This window comes from Notolepis coatsorum (assembly GCF_963971535.1).
Source record: "Notolepis coatsorum genome assembly, chromosome: 3".
Lineage (NCBI taxonomy): Eukaryota > Metazoa > Chordata > Actinopteri > Aulopiformes > Paralepididae > Notolepis > Notolepis coatsorum.
Genome location: NC_140167.1, coordinates 81,627,531 through 81,638,086, shown reverse-complemented (window position 1 = coordinate 81,638,086; position 10,556 = coordinate 81,627,531).

Sequence of the window (10,556 nt, the reverse complement as noted above, 5' to 3'; positions counted from 1 at the left end):
TTATTTTTTTTTATTTTTTTTATCTGTGCAGGCCAGGCCACCGGAAAAACTCCCGGTGCTCCCGATGGCCAGTCCGGGCCTGCTCAGGTGTGCATATTTTGTAATACAATATATCGAATTGAAGGCTTATTTGTTGCTTGTCGATAGCGACAAAATCCGTTCAGCGGTTCTCGAGTTACATGTCGGTATTTGAGGCTTGTGCAAAGTACACGGTATTGCGCAAAATACCACTCCCATCTCTTGGGGCTCTAGTTCCGTCAATCATTTGGCGATCTCGAAAATGATTGTGGAGGGTTGTAGCCAATGAGTGTGGCTTTCCAATGATACCCCATCTGCGTATGTATGATGTAGGATCTAGGTGAAAAACTAACAAGCAAAAACAGGAAGAGAAAAACAGACAAATGAATTGAAGTCTATGAGAAAACTGAGTTTTTCTTTTGTACACATGTAGACACCTGAATATGTCTAACAATAATTCAATGTGTCTAACGTTAATTCCTTGCATTCTCTGTGTTCGCGATGACGTTGTGTAACTTGCTGACCGCTCTTGATCCTCCCTATCCTAACATTGACACTTAACTTGCTGACCTCTCTTGATCCTCCCTATCCTAACATTGACACTTAATAGTGGGACATGATACAGGTACCGCCAGGGGGAGCTGGTGGCGACGTTGGGCAGGGAGACACAGGTGAAGAAGGATGGGCTCAGGGCGTGGCGCCGGCGGAGGAACTTCCTCTTCATCGTTTTCCAGAGAAGGAAGAGGTCGCATGGAGCTGGAGCTCCGGACATCAAGCACGCAAGATATAAACCCAGTTACGAAGCGGGTTAGTAATGAGTATGCAATAGCTTAGCTTTTAGTTAATGCTAAAGAGACATTGTGAACGAAGAAGCAGACGAGCTACTGCCGAAGAGTGTGGTAGATATTGCCCACATTGCGTTTTAGTTGAAGTATAGGCGTCATGACAGGGGGTCGTCCCGACCCACAGCTTAGCTTCAGTTAGGCTAGCACCATAGTTTAGCCCGCATGTCGCCCCACCCCTTCAGCCCAGCAGCGGACATCACTACACTGCACGCTCCTCCAGCCCCTCCGAGCCGTTACTCCAGCAGTCACCTGCCCAACGTCTACCCAGCCCCGCTGCCTGCTATCACGGGACCTCTCGACGGCTATCTCACCACACGGACGTTTGGTGGTGGGAGCAGGCCCGCCACTTGGTTAAGTACACTCAAGCCAGTTACAGCGAGCGCTCCGAGTGCTGAAACTTTATCGGTAGACATTCTCTCTGTGCGGCGCGGGTTCTTTAAGGGCGAAGAGAAGCAGTGCTTTGAACTGACGCTGGTAACAGTGTTTAGGGGCGCCCCGGCTTTTATTATTTTGGGGAAAGCCGGCTATAGATAGGACTTTTGTTTTCAACGTGGGCCCACTGTCATTTTGGTTGAATGTGATAATGTGTGTTCTTTTATAAAATTCCCATTGAATAGCTCCTGTATCCCTCTCCCTCTTCCTCCCCTCTCTCCCCACCTACGGGGAAGCGAATCAGTATCTAAACCCTTAAAGGGACGGGTTGATTACTGTGTCTAGCCCAGTGTGGGAAGAACTTTAGTCGTTACGGTAGAGCGAGAGCACTAGGTGCCTAGTGCGGAAAGAGCTTTCATTCCTGTGTAAATCCTTGTAACATGAATAAGACTTTCAGTAAAAGAGAGCTCAATGGGACCACTGTGTGCGCATCTGTTAATGTGCATTCTATCTAACCCTTTCCTTTCCGGGTAATGCTCATTACAGTTTAACCCTTTCCCCACCCCCTGCCTATAGTTCATTGCGAAAGGTCTCTACTCGCCAATCGGGAAGGGTACTGCTTTGGGGAGCGAATATATCATCCATCATTACTGCCATCGGGTGTGGGAGGGCCCAGGAAGTATTGGGGGAAGTGTGGGTGTGTGGGGAGCTACTGCTGATCGCCCTGGAGGGCAAGAAGGACCAGCGCACCATCCCTAGGTTAGTGAATCCTAGGCCCCATCCACTCTCGCTGCTCAACCTCCACTTCAATACTCCTGGCCTACAGTCGGGGACTCAGCCGGACCCAGCTCTGCTGCGTTCACACTACCAGGTGGCCGTGTACATACACTCCCATAAAGCAGGGATAATCCACCCTGCTACACACAGTTTACCAAAATCACTCCTAATCACTCATTTCTGAATGGATCTTTATGAAATTTGGACATGTACTACATTTAAGGCTTCAGGCTATGGGTCCCTATGTAAGCCGATTTGTAAGCCATACCACCTTCTGGGGAAATACTACCTCTGGACTACTAATTACTACAGAAAAACATGAGTAACAAGTTTTTCTACAACTCAAGTTCAGACCTATGTTACTCTATTTCATTAGCACGAAAAGTGAATTATCTTTCTGGAATCAGAAACGTCAGAATGTCATCCTTCCAAAGAGACCAGGCTCATGCATGTGCTATAAGTATAAAGTATGTTGTTTTGGTTTGCAAAAAAAGTATGCAGTCCTCAAAAACTAAAACTAAAATGGCCAATTTTGGGGGCGCAGGTTAAGAGGTTAACAGTAACCAAATGGAGGAGGAGAAGTGGCAACAAAAGTCCAGCAGGGGGAGGTACAGGATCAGCGGAACGTCTGTGCAAAGGTGGGGGCTGTTGAGGAGCAGTGGAAAGTCTGTGCAAGGGTGGGGGCGAGTGAAGGGCAGGGTAACACCTCAGGACAGGTGGACCCTGACAACACCATATTTGTAACTATTTATTACAAAAATATTTGCACTACATCCATACCTCATTTTAGCATTTTAAAAAAGTTTCCATTTTGTACCTCATTGTTTGCATTTTGTACTTCAGGTTGTACTTTAGTTTGTATATTGTATTATTGTATATTTTGTATAGTGTTTGGACTTTCTCATGGGGCTCATACAGAACCAAGCATTTCACTGTAATGTAGGCCTACATGTACTTTATATGTGACAAATAAAACAAAACTTGAAACTTGCTGGTTGACATATTGCTGGGGTCTGCATTGAAGTGCATTCTGGGGCTTCTAGCCCTGTTTCTCGGTTATTCATTTCCTATCCCTATTTATGTACAGTATTGGCAAGAAAACTCACTGTAAATTGGTGTCTTTGTTTCCCTCTCTTTACAGATGAACTCCTGTAAGTTCAAAGTTATAGATTTTTATCAGGCAAATTGTATATAGTTTCAGGTGAAATCCTGCCATAGCTCATAATTCATTACAAATGTTGTAATGCTAAGCATAGTTTTAACTATTTATTTGTAAGATAAGATAAGACATTTCTTTATTGATCCCCTTGGGAAAATTCAGGCATCATAGCAGAATGGGGGGGGGGGGGGTGTACAGGTACATGGTAATAGTAGAAGACATAATACAGGTAATACAATTATAGTACAGTAGAAAAGTAAAAAAATAAAATAAAAATAAATAAAGGAATTTCCACTTATCTATTTCATATAGCGTATTTCTCATTCATGCAATGAAGTGAAGTAAGGTCACCTGAATACCCCCCCTCATTACGTCAGGGTCAGATGTGGCACAGAGCCTGAGCTGATAAGAATATTTCACGTGCGAAATGATGCAGATGAGTCGTGCAAATCTTTTTGTAATAAATAGATACAAATATGGTGTAGTGTTTAAAGTGTCTCCTGCAGGTTTACAAAGAAACAAGCATTAGAAAGGCGGCACGGTGGTGTAGTGGTTAACACTGTTGCCTCACAGCAAGAAGGTCCAGGTTTCCGCCATTCCAGGTACCCAGGTGGGGGATCTCCCAGGCCTTTCTGTGTGGATTTTGCATGTTCTCCCCGTGCTCGCAAGCCCCCCCCCCCCCCCCCCCCCCCCATAAGAGAAACCCAATGGAAAAACATGCACAACAGATCGCTGGCGCTGTCGTGTCCCTGACGAAGACGGGCAGGAGCACTTGGATTGGTCCCCGGGCGCGGCCCTTGCCGACGCCCTGTCTTGGGGGGAAGGACGACGGGATGGGTTAAGAGCACAGCTCAATCGCATCGGCGACCCTGAGAAAAACAATTGCATGTGTGTGTGTGTATTCCTCTGTGTGTGTGCCGCCCATTGCATGTCCTTGTGTCGTTGCATGCCGAATAAAGACCTCTCTCTAAAGAGGTCCTCCATTATTATTATTATTTAATGCTTGACCACTGGCGGGGCAAAAAGGAGAGGATGTGCCCATTGGTGCCCTTCACATGGGAAAACATAGAAAGAAAATTAAATAACGTGTCTTAATGAGTGCTCTGTTAGTGCAGTGGTTCTCAAAGTGGGGGTCGCCAGATGATTTAAAAAAACCAAAAAAAATAAATAAACAAAAAAAAAATATTATGCAGTCAGGCCACTGAACTTAGAAGCAGGCCAGGCCAGTGTTTCTAGTTGCAGCGGCGCAATAGTTAGATAACCTAGGTGGGGAACAAGTGGTCTGCAAGGGCCTTGAAATAAAGCCCGAGCCCTGCCCGAGCCCGTGAACTTCAGGCCCTGCCCTGACTATAAATAATATTTTAAGCCCTAGCCCGCGTGAAAACCCGAAAAAAAATATTATTATTATTATTAAAATATAATTTTTTTTTGTATTTGTTTTAAATATTCGAAACACGTTTTATATGAACGTAATAAATAAACAAAAACGAAAATGTCCAATAGGTCTAACTAAATAACACATATCATGCTGAAAACTAACAACCATTCTATAGCTATATCCAAATATTAAATAATTTTTTTGTTTTAAATATTCTAAACACTTTATATATTAACTTAATAAATAAACAAAAACGAAAATGTCCAATAGGTCTGCCTAAATAACGCATATCACGCTGAAAACTAAGAAGCATTTACATAGCCTGTTTCGCTCTTATTAGAATGCCGTCTCTCCCAGTGCTCGCTTATAGACTGACTCACACATCAGCCTCGTAAAACGTATTGAAGGCTATAGAATCTTCTTTGACACACACACACACACACACGACACACAATAGCCTACTCAATCACTATACAAACAAACAGAAAACAGAAATCATATTTCGAGCAGAGCAACATAATGAAAAGCACAACAAAACAGGCAGCGACCCAGCAAATAATAAACATCACTCACCACGACGTCAGCAACGCGTTGAACAAAACTTCGCCAACCGGCTACATACATCCCAAGAACAAATTAAAACGTTCGCCAACTGGCTATATTCCAACACAACCAATCGAGTTGAACTTGTCCCCTGAGTTCTCCCTGCGCGCTGCGGTAATTACATCCAAATGTTTCTCTGGCGCAAAAGAGAAAACGAATCTTAAGGAAAACGAAGGTTATCATATAACCCTAGTTAAAAAAAAAAAAAAAAAACGCAATAATAATAAAAAAAAAATAATCGGTGCCCGGGCCCGGCCGAGCCCGAATTATTTATTTAAAAAAAAGCCCTACCCAGCCCGAACCCGCCGGGCCGGGCCCCGTCGGACCTGGGCAACGTTGCAGTGCACCAGGAGATCACTGCAACTCACACAAGTTGGAGAACTATCTCTCTATCTCTCTCTTGCTCACACACACACACACACACACACACACACACACACACACACACACACACACACACACACACACACACACACACACACACACACAGGGAGCCACATGTGATTGGTGGAGGCGAGACCCTTACAAAAAACAAAAGATCCATCACAATCAGTGTTGTTGCTAATCATTGACACATGCTAGCCTGTAATAATCCCCCCCAGAAAAATCTACTTTGCATTTGATATATTGCAAATATATGCCATCACACACACTGGCATTTAAAGGGTTAGAATTATAAAATGAATATGTGGTGTTATGATCAGGGCTGAAGTTGAATAAAAGAAAAACAAAAAATCCATCAAAATCAGTGTTTTTGCTAATCATACATATGCTAGCCTGTTTTTTAACAGGCATTTAAAGGGTACAAATAAAAAAAATCCTGTACCAGAATGCAGGAAATGAAGTCTTTGTAACAATAAATTTCCTGGTGGGGGACCCCCAGACCCCCGCTTAAAAAGTGGCCTGACTGGGGCTATATTTCGCACTATATTTCCTGGCCTGAATGATTTCCCCAGTCCGGCCCTGGTTAAAAGCCTCCAATGCTTATTAGTGTGTGAGCGTTTGAACATTTGCATGTTTCAACCATACATTTATAAAAAAATGAATAAAAAAAAGAATAATTATAATAATTTTTTTACCTCCTATAATAGTGGGGGTCGCGGCTCTCTGACACCGTTATTTCGGGGGTCGCGGCCTGAAAACATTGGGAACACCTGTGTTAGTGGATACAATGTGATGCAGCTTACTAGGCAAGCTTTCCCAAAGTGGGTGCCATGATGATGACAGTCTATGGGGTGTTGCCAAATAGTTAAACCCTGCTTATTTTATTTATATGGCCAGCCCATTAGCAAATATTAGCAAATACTTTTTGCAAGGGACCGATGGGCTAATATCTAGCTAACATTTTGATGTTTCTCGATCTCCACTGTCCCTATTTTTTTCCCCTCAATGTGTCCTTTAGGTTAGGTTAGCGTAAGTTAGTTTAACTGTGTTTGAAAGTAAAAGACTAAATAAATTGTTGCCAATGATGAAACAATAACGTTTAAAATACTCATTCCCAATCCTATTGTTGAAAACATACTGTGGCGATCAGCAGTTCGACTTCTCTTCAGGCACTTTATTGACCGCCTGGACAATTATTCTCAACAGAAGTTACCACTGCAGGTTATAATAAAAACAACAACAAAACGCTGGCTAACACTATCACTCACTTTGTATGGCAAGTTAAACTACTACTGAATTCACACATAGTTCCCCTAAATTCAAAACCGTTCTCAAAGAGCACCTACGTAAGGCTGCAATTCGGAACTGGCCCCGTAAATGTCTGAACCCCCCTCCCACCCACCCGCCCCCTCCTAATGTACAGTATGTATATATTTACTGTTTAACAGTACTGTATATTTGCATATCTTGTATGTCACAAATGTAACAGTACTGTATATGTATGTATGTCATAAATGTCATGATTAGATTAGATGATTAGATTAGCCTGTTAAGCTGTAGCCCTATTTTCAGAAATCTCGCCTAAAGGTACATGCCTAAGTAAATGGAAGATTGCTCCACTTCTACAAGGCCAATTTGCATGTTCTTGGTATCTAGGAACATCTAGGGACCTGGGGGTATGTACTTCCAGTGTCACAAATATTGTATCTGTTACTAGGCTTGAGTAAATTGTAATAAAAAAAGGAGAATATAAATTATGATTTATTTTTGCATCTGTGCCGGTGAATAACACCATGTTACAATTGTACTGGAACCGAGCTCGCTCACTGAGCTCATTCATCACCTTCTTGAGATCAAGTGTAAAAAAAATCTAAGCAAATGAATAAAGGGAAGATGATTAAACAGAAGGATTTGTAGATACAGTAATAAATGATAATCGATTTTAATTATAAAAATTGTGTATGAATGTGTATGCATGTGAATGAATGTTGGTGGTGGTCGGAGGGGCCGTAGGCGATGATTATTCGCCACGCTTCCGTGAGTCTGCCTCAGGGCAGCTCTGGCTGCAATTGTAGCTTACCACCACTGGTATGACTGTGTATGAACGAATAATGGACTCTGTAAGCGCTCTGGGGTCACTGGGGTGTCACGAAAAGCGCTATATAAATCCAATCCATTATTATTATTATTATTATTATTATTATTATTATTATTATTATTATTATTATTATTATTATTATTATTATTATTATTATTATTATTATTATTATTATTATTATTATTATTATTATTATTATTATTATTATTATTATTATTATTATTATTATTATTATTATTATTATTATTATTATTATTATAAATTCATATTTGACCTTGAACTTGACCTTGCCCTTATTATGGCCAAATCATACATCTATGGATAGGGAAAATGCTCCTCTTTCCAATGGCAGGGTTAAATCTGGATTTAGTCATTTCCTTGCGGTGTTACGATAAAATAGATATAATTTGCATTATTTCGATAAATTCTTATGAAATGAATAAAATGAAAATATACACTTTGACTACTGTTTTGATAGGGTTATGGTCTTTACTCTTGGCTACAAAATCTTTTTTTTTTAAACATTAATTAACATCCAAGGGCGAGGACGATTCTTGATGCCACTTTGCCGACCTCTAGCGGCTCGGGTGTGCATTTCTTTGAATACAATATATAGATAGAATTAAAGCCCTATTTGTTGCCTGTCGATTGCCCTTTCAGGTGACAAAATCCGTTCATTCTGCAATCTGTTAATTAAAGTTTTCAATCAATCAATCAATCAAGTAACTAGCTAGTTCTCTTTCATTAACGTAGTATAGTCCCCAGGTCCTAAAGCTGCGCTGAACTTAAAGTGACTACCTGGTAAAATAAAGGTTAAATAAAAAATTTAAGTTATAAATTTTTTACCCAGAGACACCCAAGCTGATGTTGAACTTGAATTCTGTCTCTATACAGGATATTCTATCATTAATTTATACTGAATTAGATGTAAATTCTCATTAGTGGTCATTTTATATGCGAGTTGCAAACGTCCCTTCCATTTCTTTTTTGCATCTACCACACCAAGGTCAAGTTTTCTGTTATCCAATTTTTCTATTGCAAATATTTTAAGTTCTATGTCTTTTAGTTTATATTTATTAATTTGTTTCTGAAATGAAAGTACAGTTATGATATCCAATACAGTTGATCCACATCGTTGTGAGATCTATTGTTTGACCTCCCCCAAGCATATAATGTACTATTAATTACAAAAAGATTTTTTTTGCTTGGGAAAAAAGAGCTAGAAGTAAAGTAAGGCTGTAACTGATCTGTTATCTATCCATGGTTCTTCATTTGTTTTGTTAATATATATGGTCAATATAAAACATTTGAACTGTGTCGTGATAAACCTCCAAAGTGAGAAGGCTTAAACTTCCCTCATGGATAATACAATCGTTTTCTCCTTAATCTGTGAGCTTCATTCGTTTTTTTAGGGAAATAATAGAAAGAGTCTGAAATATGCATTTTGGCAGCCACATCTTAAAAGATTTATTCTACCTATACAGTATTGGATTAATCATCAAATCAGACCACCTTTCAACGTCTGAATTAATGGGAGAAAATTATGTTTAAAGGTCCCATGCATTGCTATTCCTTGCACTATTTGGGCAACTTTACACAATTCCTGAGTCTATGGAACACATCTGTAAAGTTTTTTCAAAAAAATTCATTGTTTTATATTTTTAATCAAGTACTCAAAAGCAACATTTGTCGACCTCAGGATTTCATGCTGTTTGTGCTGGGCTTCGCCCATAAGCGTTTTTGAGTGACAGTCACCCACACAGTCTGCGACTGGCAGACAGAGAGAGAGATAGAGAGATTGATGGGGATACTAATTAATTTTGCCGCGGGGGGCATAATCCCACAGGACAATGCATTGGTAACTTGTTTCAAATGACAATATATACCTCTCTGTGAATAATAATTGCACGGATCGGAATACGGGCGTGCGCGTGGGAGCGTGCGCAAAGATATTTTGACAGTGATATGGAGTGCTCCCGAGGTCCCTCTCTCTCTCTCTCTCTCTCTACCAGGTAGAAGCCCTGCGCGCCAGGTTGTGTGTAAAATGTGTGTGTGTTCGTGTTTCACACACTCCTGCACAGCGGTCCCTCTCTCTCTCCCTCTACCATTGAGAAGCCCTGCGACTCCCCAGACTCCAATAGCTTGGGGGGGAAATGAGTTGTACCCCAGAACAAAGTTCAATTGTATTCCATCGTTTTATTCGGGTGAGGCCCAGAGAAGAGAGGATGGTTCAACACAAGGGATTAATGACAATAATGTGCAAATACATGATCACTAGGGGTGTAACGGTACGTGTATTCGTCCCACGAATTTACGGTACGGCCGTCAGGGTGCGGTACATCCAGCCATACGCCGAATACATCTCAGATGACAAGCGGACAGAATTAACAAGAGGGCGCACTGACATCTGCACTCGGCTCGGCTTTAAATCCAAAATATTGATAATCCTCTGCCATTGTTGTGTAACGTGTCATCTGTTTATAGTATTCTTCAGTCTCGGCTTCACGTGAAGTTAAATCCTCTCTATAAGTGAAACTGAAACTAAGTTGTTGTTAAAGGTGCAGTAGGCAATTAATTTACTCGGTGGATGCCTGAACACAGAATTACACCAGTATCACTGACTACTACGGCACGCCTATAGAATATTATTTTTAATAATAATTATTATTATAAATATATAATAATAATTATAAATATTTTTTTCCTGTTGTACCGAAATCGTACCGAACCGTGACCGCAATACCGAGGTACGTACCGAACCGCATGGCTTCTGTGTACCGTTACACCCCTAATGATCACAGATACTCTCACATTCCTGGAGCCCATTAAAATGGCTTTACACATCTTAGTCAACTAACAGTTCAGTTCTATACATTTCAAAGAAGCATCTCTACTCACGTAGTCACAGTGTCATGATGGTCA